Source organism: Petromyzon marinus, unplaced genomic scaffold (assembly GCF_048934315.1).
Source record: "Petromyzon marinus isolate PM22_M1 ecotype Great Lakes invasive population unplaced genomic scaffold, UKy_Petmar_22M1.pri1.0 PM_G_Scaffold_7, whole genome shotgun sequence".
Classification (NCBI taxonomy): domain Eukaryota; kingdom Metazoa; phylum Chordata; class Hyperoartia; order Petromyzontiformes; family Petromyzontidae; genus Petromyzon; species Petromyzon marinus.
This window is the reverse complement of record NW_027423024.1, coordinates 5,945,522-5,958,966: the sequence shown is the minus strand read 5'-3', so window position 1 is coordinate 5,958,966 and position 13,445 is coordinate 5,945,522. Positions and strand designations below refer to the sequence as shown.

Below are 13,445 nucleotides of genomic sequence, written 5' to 3'. Positions count from 1 at the left end.
GGAATCCAATTTGGGTCACCGGGTTACGGAGTGCAGTGCGATAGCCACTAAATTACCGCTCCCCACTCGTACACAACAACAAGAACAAAGATCCCCGGTAGAGCATTAACAGACTCTAGGGGCAAGTGCTGTTAGCGAGCACCTATGAAGGCTGGCACGGCACACGAGGGGGGTGGGTAGCCAGCACCGCGCCCGGCCGCCTTTGTATCCCGAGCGGCGATGCTCACATCACACTGGGTACTCATTTTTAGGCTGAGTCGACCTAGGGACGGCCCAGGACCGGTTCAGATAATCGTCACTGGCTGTGTTGGCCGTGAGCGGGAAACGAACCTGGGTCTCCGGGTTCGTAGCGCAGCGTAGCGCTAACCGCTGCCCTACCGCTCGTACAAAGATACGTTTAAACGCGCACGCAAATACACATTCTGTTTGACTAACACTTCTTTCAAACCAAACGTAGCCAAACATTTCCGTTGTAGAGTTTCTGGATAATGTTTGGAATTACCACAATTTTGACCGTGACACCAGCATGCAATGACCTGTGCGTTGTGAGTGACACAATACTCTGTTTTACATCCGCCGTGAAGCAGAACAGCACATATTGTGGTGAATGTTACTGGGGTGGCCAGGTGTGCCTGTCGGATTTGAACTTTGAACCTCTGCAACAAATAGAGAATGCGCTACCATATTCCTGGTTCTTTCGGTAAAGTCACGTAGATAGAATACAAAAAATAAACAAAATAAAATAAAATTAAAAAATACGATTAAATAAAAATAATAAATTTTTTAAAATAAATTGATAAGATGCCATGGGTCGACTGACTCAGATGACTGGCTAATGCACCACCTTTGCCCCCCACTACCCCCACACACACAGTGTGTACGTACACACACTGTATGTGTGTACGTACACACATACAGTGTGTACATACACACACAGTGTGTGTATGTACACACACAATGTCCACGTTGTTGTTGCTGCGTTCATGCACCCAAGGGAGGGGGCAATGGAAAATGAAGCTAAATCAACTTAAACTCCATCCCCGCTCTGCGACGTCACCACTCAGCATGACCTCATCGGCATGAAGTGCCATCGGGAGGTGTACTTCGCTAGTGACGTCATGTCACCAAGGTATTCACACTCTGCCAACCTCGTCCACAGCGCTCTTGAGCGTGATGTCACCGCTTGGGTCACTGCCGATGTCAATCCAGTGCCAATCCTTATTTGGGCAAAGCTACGCCCAGTGACTGGCGGTTCATTAACATGTGTCCGTTGAAGCCGTCGAGTTCAGCAGCCACGCCCCATCCCTCGAGATATGGCCAGTTCACATTAACATAATCTATTCAGTTGCAGAGCCGCTTATTATGGGAGGGGCGTGTCTCTTACCCCAGAAGTGACGTCATGTTACCTGCTTACCCGCGTGACGTCGCGAGGTAACAGGAGGCTGCCGATCCGCGCTTGCACTGAAATCCGAGGTGAGAAATTCTCATGGTGGTGGTTGTTGTTGTTGTTTACCAAGGTAGAGCCTCTCTCTCGTAGGGATGTCAGTTGAGTAGCAGCGAGCATGGGAATCGATGTCCAGGTTGGAACTTTACAACGCGGGGCCTAGCCACGCGTGGCCTTGCCTCCTGCCCTCGCCTGATTGCGTTCACTTTAATTATCTCGCTTAAGTTTAATTTGTCTTCACCCGGCTCGTCACTTTGTAACTTTGTTTTATTGTCAATATTCACGCAGTTTTTATTTTCTTTTGTTACCAGGCCAAGCCCGCTTGAGCTGCTATACCGCTCTTGTTATCAGAAGCCACCTGCCCACAACAACACAAGGTGAGGCTTTGTCAACGTGTGTGAATGTTTTGACTTTAAACTTTGGTGACTGCAGGAATTAATATTCTTGGTTCTTTCGGTAAAGTCACGTAGATAGAAAATAAAATAAAAATAACAGATAATAATTTTTTTAATGAAGCAAAAAACCCCACGTTTCTATGGCAACATTAATGTTGAAGATGCGAGAGCTTACAGGAATATTTATGACATTTGCCCTCTCATTGCGTGCCATGACAGTGCTGTTTGCACAGTCACACATAGTCACTGTAAGATGTTTTTCTTGGTCGTGTTTTTGTTGTGTTGCTTGTTGTGGTTGCACCCGATTCAAGAGCCGAATGACTCACGGGACTATAACCAAAATAAATCAAACTGAAAATCAAAAAACTGAAACCGCGTGATGAATTTGGGAAAGTTTTTCACTGCATCTCCAAATATATATAAAAGGCAAAGTTGTGATTGTGTGTGTTGTATGTTCAAAATGTTTAGCGTACTTCCCGACATGCAACAAACTGGAAGTTTGCCATGTGGGTACTTTCCAGACTGTACACCGTGCAAACATTATACAAATACACTTTTGGTTTTTTTAGGGGGGGGGAGCTCAATAATGTATAGATTTTTTGCACAGCAAGTGAGCTGTGACGTCAAATCTGTCACGTGACCCTCGCATGTGGAAGCGTCACGCATTGTAGTGTAGCCGTTAGCGTTGTCTGTGTGTATGTCTGTGTTTTTGTGTCTGTGTGTCTGTGTGTGTGTCTGTGTGTTTGTGTTTTTGTGTCTTTGTGTGTGTGGAAGCGTAACGCATTGTAGTGTAGTGGTTAGCGCTACGCTACGAACCCGGCGACCCGAGTTCGATTCCCGCTCACGGCCACCACCGGCGACGATTATTTAAACCGCTTCTGGGCCTCCCCTAGGTCGACTCAGCCTAAAACGAGTAACTGTTGAGGTGTGAACATCGCCACTGGGGAGACAAAGGCGGCCGGACGTGGTGGATGAAAGTCCCGGGCGAAGCCGGGTAGTACAGCTAGTCGTGAATACATGAATGAATATAGACGTCTAAGTCACGTGTCACTGTATATATTAATTGCTCCATGGCTCGATACTGACGTGTAGATGGTGTGGATATTCTTTTTTTCTGTCTGCAGCTGATGCTGGTCTGATGGAGCAAAGGCCCTCAGCACAGCAGCTTGGTACAACAAGCCAACAATGCGACCAGCGTGCATACAGCACGGATCGGACTGGAAATTTGACACAGCACCAGAGAACTCGCACAGGAGAGAAACCCTTCAAGTGCACTGTGTGTGACAAGGCATTTGCATGGCCATCAGTTCTTGAGACCCACCAGAGAACACACACAGGAGAGAAACCCTTCAAGTGCACTGTGTGTGGGAAGGCATTTTCAGATTCATCTGCTCTTAAAAAAACACCAGAGAACACACACGGGAGAGAAACCCTTCAAGTGCACTGTGTGTGGGAAGACATTTTCAGATTCATCTGCTCTTAAAACACCAGAGAACACACACGGGAGAGAAACCCTTCAAGTGCACTGTGTGTGGGAAGGCATTTGCACAGTCATCTGCTCTTAAAATACACCAGAGAACACACACGGGAGAGAAACCCTTCAAGTGCACTGTGTGTGGGAAGACATTTTCAGATTCATCTGCTCTTAAAACACACCAGAGAACACACACGGGAGAGAAACCCTTCAAGTGCACTGTGTGTGGGAAGACATTTTCAGATTCATCTACTCTTAAAACACACCAGAGAACACACACGGGAGAGAAACCCTTCAGGTGCAGTGTGTGTGGGAAGACATTTTCAGATTCATCTACTCTTAAAACACACCGGAGAACACACACAGGAGAGAAACCCTTCAAGTGCAGTGTGTGTGGAAAGGCATTTTCAGATTCATCTCATCTTCAAAGACACCAGAGAACACGCACGGGAGAGAAACCCTTCAAGTGCACTGTGTGTGGGAAGACTTTTTCAGATTCATCTACTCTTAAAACACACCGGAGAACACACACAGGAGAGAAACCCTTCAAGTGCAGTGTGTGTGGAAAGGCATTTTCAGATTCATCTCATCTTCAAAGACACCAGAGAACACGCACGGGAGAGAAACCCTTCAAGTGCACTGTGTGTGGGAAGACTTTTTCAGATTCATCTACTCTTAAAACACACCAGAGAACACACACGGGAGAGAAACCCTTCAAGTGCACTGTGTGTGGGAAGGCATTTACACAGTCATCTGCTCTTAAAAAACACTAGAGAACACACACGGGAGAGAAACCCTTCAAGTGCAGTGTGTGTGGGAGGACATTTTCAGATTCATCTACTCTTAAAAAACACCAGAGAACACACACGGGAGAGAAACCCTTCAAGTGCACTGTGTGTGGGAAGGCATTTTCAGATTCATCTCATCTTCAAAGACACCAGAGAACACACACGGGAGAGAAACCCTTCAAGTGCAGTGTGTGTGGGAAGACATTTTCAGATTCATCTGCTCTTAAAACACACCAGAGAACACACACGGGAGAGAAACCCTTCAAGTGCAGTGTGTGTGGGAAGGCATTTTCAGATTCATCTCATCTTCAAAGACACCAGAGAACACACACGGGAGAGAAACCCTTCAAGTGCAGTGTGTGTGGGAAGGCATTTTCACGGTCATCTGCTCTTAAAAAACACCAGAGAACACACATGGGAGAGAACCCCTTCAAGTGCAGTGTGTGTGGGAAGGCATTTGCAAATTCATCAAATCTTCAAGTACACCAGAGAACACAGAAGCATCAGAAAATCCACAAGGAGTGCAGTCTGAAATCAGCTTGTGAAAGTCAAAGTGCCGCAATGAGCCCATCCCTCATGAAACACGAACCGGAGGAAAATCCCAGCTTGGACACTTTTAAAGGTATCGAGGTGACATATGAAGAGGTGATGGTGAAATGTGAAGAAGTGAAGGTGAAATGTGAAGAAGTGATGGTGAAGAGTGAAGAAGTGAAGGTGAAATGTGAAGATGAAGATTCAAATCCAAAATGGGACCTTCACATCGATGGAGGCAACGTGAAGCAGGAGGAGAATTCTGACTGTGAGGTAGAGCGATGCAACTCCCAGCAGTTTGTGGAAGTGGAGGTGTGGGTGGACTTCCTCCGAGACAATACAAAGTCAAGTGGAGACCCGGTAGATGTGTAAGCTTGAGTCAATGTCGCTCCAATAGATGCACCTTTGTCACAGGCCTTTAATGACAAGACCGTGAAGTTGGACACTCAGTTCCTTGGTTCAACCTACAGGGTAAGAGCGGCCAGTCTTTGTGGACCTGTGGGTTGGGTAGATCTTTAACCAGGAGCGAGAGACAATAAGCCCCCAAGCATTCACTATGTTATAATAATAATTGCATTTACACGGTGCTTGCTTAACCGCCTCAGCAACTCAGAGTTTTTTGTCGTACCTCGTCTGAAACATCCCCAAGTAGCAGCTGCCCCTGTGTGGCACAAGGTGGTGGCCCTGCACTGGCAAGAGCCTGTCAGTAGGGGGCGATGATTGATGCGTCATCTCATTTGTGTAGTTTGTAGGCAATCTTGATTCGAAGCTTTCGTGACTGCAGGAATCCACACTCTTGAATTCTTTCAGTAAAGTCATCACGTAGTAGAAACATAACAGATCACGGCGTTTAGATCACAACACAAGCAATCGTCATCAGGTGGGACAACCACAGCAAGAGAAACTGCTGAAGTAGTAGGCGCCTACTCCAGTTTCTTCTTCTTGCTGCTGTGCTTGTCCCACCTGATGACGATTGCTTGTGTTGCCATCGAAGTGCCGTGATCTATTATTTGTAGCGTAATGGTTTGAATTTGCTACATTTTGACCCAGGCGCCAGCATGCAACGGCCTACTCGTTTTGAATGACGCAACAATAGTACGTTGTACATACACGGTTAAGCAGACGGTGCGTATTTGTAAAATAACTTCTTGTTAATACGATGTAACGTGATGCAGTCAATTTCGCTGCAGAAATTCAATTTTGTTAATATGCCCGTCAATGATTTAGAATGAATACTTGTCTGATTGTGCGCGTGCATGTAACATTTTGTCTGAGGGTCAAACATTGAATAAGTGATGTTAGGACAAAGTGTGTGTGTGTTTTGGAAGTAACCTGTACAGAGAACTCAGTTGAGATCCGTTGTTCTTGTGATACAGGTCAAAGGGTATTTTTGTGTTCCACGAAGCGTCTGCCTCTGGAGCAACTCATTGTCTTTGAAATAGGGAGCACGCTCGGATCATTCATCAGTTACAAGGCATACCACTTAAAAGTTACACGTATAGGAGGAGGTACATTCTCTATAACACGAATTGTAGTTTTGTCTTAAGTGTAGACATAGATTTTGTCTAACTAGGACTAGAAGTGCTCCTTGCTGATTGATGTCTGGATGTTCGTACCTATCGGTTGAAGCAAACCCCACTGCTGTTGTTGAGACGCTGTCCACCAATAAGGGTCCAACACATTGACGGCTTTCAGGCCAGGAAAGTCACAACATTTGCACACGAAGGACGCATTCACGCAAGTACCCCATGCTCCATTTTGAAGTTTTAAAATGAAACATCTTTGAATTGTGTTGTGTTTTGAATTAGATGATTTTATTTCTTCATTAAAAGCTTGTCTCAATTTACATCAGTAGACGGCCTTGCCGGGGGTTCGGTTCGATGCGGACTTTCACCTGTTTGGGATTGCGGGATCGAGATAAGGCGACACGGAGCTGCTGGCCGTGCGAGAAGACCGCCGTCTGCAGATCGATTCCAACGTAATCGAACGTCTGTCCCTGCGCCTCCGTCGTCCATGCAGAGGGTGCGTAGGTTTGCAGCGCCCCCTGCATGAAAACAACGGAAAGTGCAGCGCTCATCACAGATAGATAAAGTTGTGCGCTTATATTTAAAATGTTATTTTATAAAGTGATGTTGAAATCGAAAAGTGTTTGGCCAGTTCATGATTGCAATCAGATTGATTCATTTATTATGAACCACATATTTGAGCTTTTGTGGTCCTGTAGAGCTAAAGTTGTAAAAAGTCCGTGACTATAACTTCGCTCAATATTGTAAACGTGTTTCTATTATTTAGTTATTGTTTAATACAAACTACTTCAGATAATGGGTTTCAAGATGTACTTGAATGGCACGTTCGTTGTTCCGGTGTTTAATGGCTTGGACGTCATGGCAAATGGTGTATGATGTCACAAAGCAGTCCTTACAAGGGCCTCAATGCACGTTGGTGTGTGACGTCTCAAAGCAGTCCTTACAAGGGCCTCAATGCACGTTGGTGTATGACGTCACAAAGCAGTCCTTATAAGGGCCTCAATGCACGTTGGTGTATGACGTCACAAAGCAGTCCTTACAAGGGCCTCAATGCACGTTGGTGTATGATGTCGCAAAGCAGTCCTTATAAGGGCCTCAATGCACGTTGGTGTATGACGTCACAAAGCAGTCCTTACAAGGGCCTCAATGCACGTTGGTGTATGATGTCGCAAAGCAGTCCTTATAAGGGCCTCAATGCACGTTAGTGTATGATGTCACAAAGCAGTCCTTATAAGGGCCTCAATGCACGTTGGTGTAGGACGTCACAAAGCAGTCCTTACAAGGGCCTCAATGCACGTTGGTGTATGACGTCACAAAGCAGTCCTTATAAGGGCCTCAATGCACGTTGGTGTATGACGTCACAAAGAAGTCACGAGGCCGTCCCACAGCGCGACAAATGCGGTTTCCTCCTCCACCCCCCCTCCCCACCGAAATCTTTGGCCTTTCCGCGGTGAGAGCGTGGAGCGGTTTTGCAATTTTTGCAAAATTTGGGCACAAAGCGGCGGTATTACGACAAAGCTGCAAACGTCACCCACCGACGTGGGGGTTGGCCATGTTGCGCACGCACGCAGTTTTGTTGGGGTCCGTGGCTATCCCGGACTCGCTGACGATGTGCCCCAAGTAGCGAACCGATGTCTGCAGGAGATGACACTCCTGTGGTTTATACGTAAGATTGGCCGCCCGAACGTTTAACAAACACCGATCGCGACCGCTGCAGCTGCTCCTGGAACATGCATCCGAAGACGATCACGTGGTCCAAATAAATAAGGCACGAGTCCCATTGGAGGCCTGCTAGGACCAGCTGCGTGAGTCGCTGGAACGTGACCGGAGCCGAGTGGAGTCCCATCGGGAGACAATTAAACTGGAACAGAGCCCGAGGTGTTCAGAAGGCAGGATTTGGTTTAGAGCTCTCATCAAGAGGCAACTGCCAACACCCCGACGACAAGTCAAGTGTGGTAGAAAACCCACACGGCCGACAGGGCATCCAATGAATCGTCCATCCGTGGGAGCAGGTGTGCATCTGCCACGGAGACCCTGTTCAATTGGTGGAAATCCACGCGAAGCCGCAGACTCCCATCGTGTTTCTTAACGGGAACAACGAGAGCTCCCCTCGTCGACCGCAGTGGCGAACGTGGTCCTCTTCCTGACGACTGAGCCCGTGTGAATTCTGGTGTACGGAAGCGGCGTTGCCCGTGACAATGCGGTGCTGCCATCAGGGACGTGCGCCCAAAGTGTCATATTTACCCTGACTGAAAATGTTTTGAAAATTCGCCCCGCTGCTCGCCGGATAAAATCGGAATTCTTGCAGCGCAGCGCGTCCATCCATGATTCGTCCGGCTCGCTCCTCCGCTTCACCATGGCCACGAGACATCTGTGGTCGCCTTGCCGGCCTCCCCACGACACGCGGCCACTGCGTGGGCCAGAACGGTGCCCGCCTGGACGACCACAGCACCCAGGCCGACGTTGAACACTCTGAACGGCTACGTATGCATAGTCACACCGTTAGTGTCAGTAGCATAACTCTCAACCACTTATCAGTGCCCTACCTTATTACAGACCAACTCAGACCTTACTGATCACCCCGTGGCCCTTATAAATCTCAACGTTCATCCTATACATTATACTACACTATACACTACACGGCTGTCAACCCCTTATCGGCGCTCTGCCTTATTACAGACCAATTCAGACCTGGTCGATCACCCCGTGCCCCTTATAAATCTCAACGTTCATCTTATACATTATACTACACTATACACTACACAGCTGTCAACCCCTTATCAGTGCCCTACCTTATTACAGACCAATTCAGACCTTACTGATCACCCCGTGCCCCTTATAAATCGCAACGTTAATCCTACAAAGTCCCATCACAAGGAAGAAACACAAACAAATCGACACGGATTTGTATTGTTGTTTGCCCATATTGAAACGGCTGTATGCCCGTACGGGCCTGGGAACTCACTTTGCCTGCGCAAAGACCACGACGGGGTAAAAGCGTGATGGGCTTCTACAGCTCCGCAATAGTCGAGTGTGAATAGTCGCCTAATAGTCGCTATTGGCTATCAGAGGTTCTCCCCAACAACCAGTCAAACAACGTGTGGGCGGTCATCTTGGGTAGGGGGGTGTGTGGTGGCTTCTCCCTTACCAAGATGGCAACCCCCCTCCCACCACGAGTCACGTGGTGTTGATATTTTGTGGGTGTTTTTTAATTGGTCAGCTCCATTGCACGTGACATTGAACTTTATTTCATAGCCCGGATTAAGGCCCATGGTAAATAGCATAGAGTAGATAAGGCGCTGCTGCGTTTTAGACTATACCAAGCATAGCCCGGAAGAGGGGGAGGGGGATGAAAAGCATCAAAACTCAAGACGCGCTGAATAAATGTAGCGAATTTGTTTGATGTTTAATTATTTCATCCATAGCGACAAGAAGCAAGAGGGGCTCGCTAGCGTTAGTGAAAGGTGGGGTTTGCTGTGTACCCTCCTAAATTAAAACAATTTAAGTTCGCCGGTGGCATTCACCCCTCCCTCGCCCGCTGCTCGCGTTGGTTTCGCCCACGACCCTCTCCCTCCACCACCAAACTGTCGCGTTTTGGCGGGAGAAGGCGGCTGTGTGTTCTGAGGAGACTAACAACCAGCACCACCATCACCACAACATCTATAATCATAAGTATAACTACTACTATAATAGCAATAACATCTACAATCGTAACTATAACACTAATAATAACATCAACAAATTACAACAGCAATAATATAAACAATTACAATAGTAATAAAAACATGAACTGCTATAATAACTAATACTGTAATATCAACAACTACTACGACTATAATAAAACAAAAACGTGAACGAGAGCGAGCGACACAACGGGGGCGGTGAGTGAGAGAGTGGAGCCGACCTCTCGCCCTCACAGCCTGAGGCCCACAAAGACGCGCGGGCTCTGTCAGCCTCACGCAGTCCGTCAGGGAGACTACACGGGGAGACATTTGTGTTGTGTCTGTGTGTGTGTCTGTGTGTGTCTGTGTGTGTATGTGTCTGTGTGTGTGTCTCTGTGTGTGTGTCTCTGTGTGTGTATCTCTGTGTGTGTGTTGTGTGTGTCTGTCTCTATGTGTGTGTGTGTGTCTCTGTGTGTGTCTGTCAGCCTCACGCAGCCCGTCAGGGAGACTACACGGGGAGACATTTGTGTTGTGTCTGTGTCTCTGTGTGTCTGTGTGTGTCTGTGTATGTGTCTGTGTGTGTCTGTGTGTGTGTCTCTGTGTGTGTCTCTGTGTGTGTGTCTGTGTGTGTGTCTGTGTGTGTGTCTCTGTGTGTGTCTGTGTGTGTGTCTCTGTGTGTGTAAGCCTCACGCAGCCCGTCAGGGAGACTACACGGGGAGACATTTGTGTTGTGTTTGTGTGTCTGTGTGTGTCTCTTGTGCCGGGGGGCCAGGCGTCTATGACGTCTCCTGGCCAAACCCCAATTGGCGGAGCCAGGAGATTGAATACCTACCCTCGGGGCTACTCCAGAAACAACGAAAAGCCACTACGGGTGGCCACGTGGAATGTTCGAATGCTCACTGCAGAGGAGAGGCTGCCACTCCTCTGTCGGGAGCTGGACCGGTACCGCCTGGATCTATGCGGCATTCAGGAGGTCTGGTGGACCGGCTCTGGCTCCTGCCACCATGAGGGGTGGACAGTCCTCTACTCGGGGCAGCAGACTGCCAAACAACAGGGTGTGGGTCTTCTTTTGAACAAAAGAATGAAGGTGGCGTGGGAGCGTGGCGGTGAGGTGTGGGAAGCTGTAAGCCCCAGGCTACTTTGGGCTCGCCTTCCCATCAACCGGAGGTGAGGAATGGTGGTCGTGGTTACTTATGCCCCCACCGAAGATGAACATCCGTGGAGGGATGCAGGCAAAGCCGATGAGTCAGATGCCTTCTATGACCTCCTGTCACAGGTGCTGGCTAAAGTGGCCCCTCGGGATAGAGTCATCATGTTGGGTGACTTCAATGCCCGAGTTGGTCATGATACTGGCACCTGGTCTGGAGTGATTGGAGGGCATGGCCCAGATCAGCTCAATAACAACGGTAGGAGGCTGCTAGATTTTTGTGCAGCCCATGGGCTTGTAATTACCAACACGCTGTTCCGGCATCGGCGCATCCACACAACATCATGGATGCATGCCGGGTCCAAGCAAGAACATTTGCTGGACTACATAGTGACGGACCAGCGAATGCGAGCCCATGTCCTTGACACCAGGACCTACCGTGGAGCTGATCTGCCCTCTGACCATCGACTAGTCATCTGTAAGATGCGCCTGCCATTCTTCCACTCCGGTGGTGGGTGTACACCCAGGACCCCATTCCAACCTAAAGTGGCCTGGTCTCAGTTATCTGATGAAAGTTGCAAGCGAGAATTTCATCATCGCTTGCAGCTGGGATTGGCATCGTCCCCGACTCCTCCTGATGTCGAGGGTAAATGGGCGAGGTTTAGGACTGTGACTCATGCAGCTGCAATGGCTGCTTTGGGTACGTGGTCCAGACCTCCCCAGACACCCTGGATGACAGAGGAGTTGTTCAGGATGGTTGAGAAAAAGCGACAGGCCCACTGTCATCGGCTACAGAATCCCACATCAGAGAATGAGGCTTACCGCAGCCTTCGCTCGGAGGTTCGGAGAGCCGTGAGGCGCTGCAAGGATGGGTGGTGGTCGCGGGTTGCTGAGGAGATGGAGTCTGCCTCAGTGGCCCGTGATCACAAATCTCTATTTAACTCCATCCAAAAAGTAACCTGCAGTGCCACATCTATTACCATCATTAGGGGAAAAAACAGTGATCCAATTTCCGACCCCCAGGAACAGGTTCGCAGATTTGCTGAGCATTTCTGTGAGGTCCTGGGGGAGGGAAAATCCCTCAGCCAGGAAAACATCGTGGCACAAAGTGAGGATGACCCTGCTGAGGCTGCGGTGCCTCAAATATTGGATGAAGTCACCCCCTGTGAGTGGCTGGCTGAGGTGCCATCTGCTGAGGAAGTATTGAAGGCGATCCGGAGTCTGAGACCAGGAAAGGCAGCGGGCAGAGATGATCTCCCAAGCGAAATGCTGAGGGAGGGTGGCGTTTGTGCACAGACTGCCCTATATGACATCATAACAACAGTCTGGACCACTGGATGGGTTCTGCAGGATTAGAAGGATGCCCTGGTGGTCCCCCTTTTTAAGAAGGGGGACCGCACAGACTGTAACAACTACAGGGGCATCTCACTCCTCAGTGTGCCGGGAAAGGTCCTGGCAAGGATTATTCAGCATCGCCTTGCCAGGCACGCTGAGGAGAGGCTTGCGGAGCCCCAATGCGGTTTCAGGAAAGGGCAGTCCTGCACAGATGCCATATTTTCTGTCCGTTTGCTACAGCAGAGGTGTAGGGAATTCCAACAAGACCTACATCTCTGCTTTATTGACCTGGTCAAGGCCTATGATACCATCAGTAGGCCTGGGCTCTGGGTCGTTCTTCGTGCTTTTGGAGTACCTGACCCTCTGCTCACGATCATTAAGGACCTTCATGATGGTGAGCGGGCCCGGGTAAAACTACGTGTCCGGGAGTCAGAGCCATTCCCTGTACACCTTGGGGTGCGACAGGGATGTCCTCTGGCTCCCACATTATTTAACATCTATTTTGACCACGTAGTTCGTGAAGCCTTCAATAGCTGTACCGGGGGAATCTCCATATGGTACAGATATAATGGGAGGCTAATCGATGCCCGGGTGCGGTCAAGGGATGGCTCCCTATTGCTCAACCACGTTATGTATGCTGATGACTTGGTAATAGCTGCTCAGTCAGAGGAGGAGTTGGAGACGCTGCTGCTGAGACTGGAGCGTGCCACTAAGAGGTGGGGCCTTACCATCAGCCCCACCAAAACTAAGCACCTGCCTGGGTATTTTGTACCATCGGACACTCCACCCCCACAACTCCCAATCGGTGATGGGGCAGTTGTGGAGAGAGTGGAGAGTTTCCCATACCTGGGCAGTGTGCTTATGACTGGCTCCAGTTTAACAGCAGAGGTCTCACTCCGAATCAGTCGAGCGGCAATATCTTTTCATCGGTTGCGTAACGCTGTGTGGAAGCTACCTGGTCTGTCGCTCCACACTAAGCTTCAGGTCTTCTCGGCCACGGTCATTCCCTCCCTTCTCTACGCTTGCGAAACGTGGACCCCCCTAATGGAACATCTTCGCCGGTTAGAAACATTTAGGCTGGCCTGCCTACGATCCATCCTGGGTTTAACCAGACTGGATTGTGTGAGGAGCTCACAAATCCTT

General features: G+C 48.9%; 1 pseudogene; it reads left to right on the top strand.

Moving 5' to 3' along the window:
- The first annotated feature begins 3,097 nt into the window (after window positions 1-3,097).
- On the top strand, window positions 3,098-6,478 carry LOC142920189 (uncharacterized; annotated as a pseudogene).
- Window positions 6,479-13,445: the final 6,967 nt, after the last annotated feature.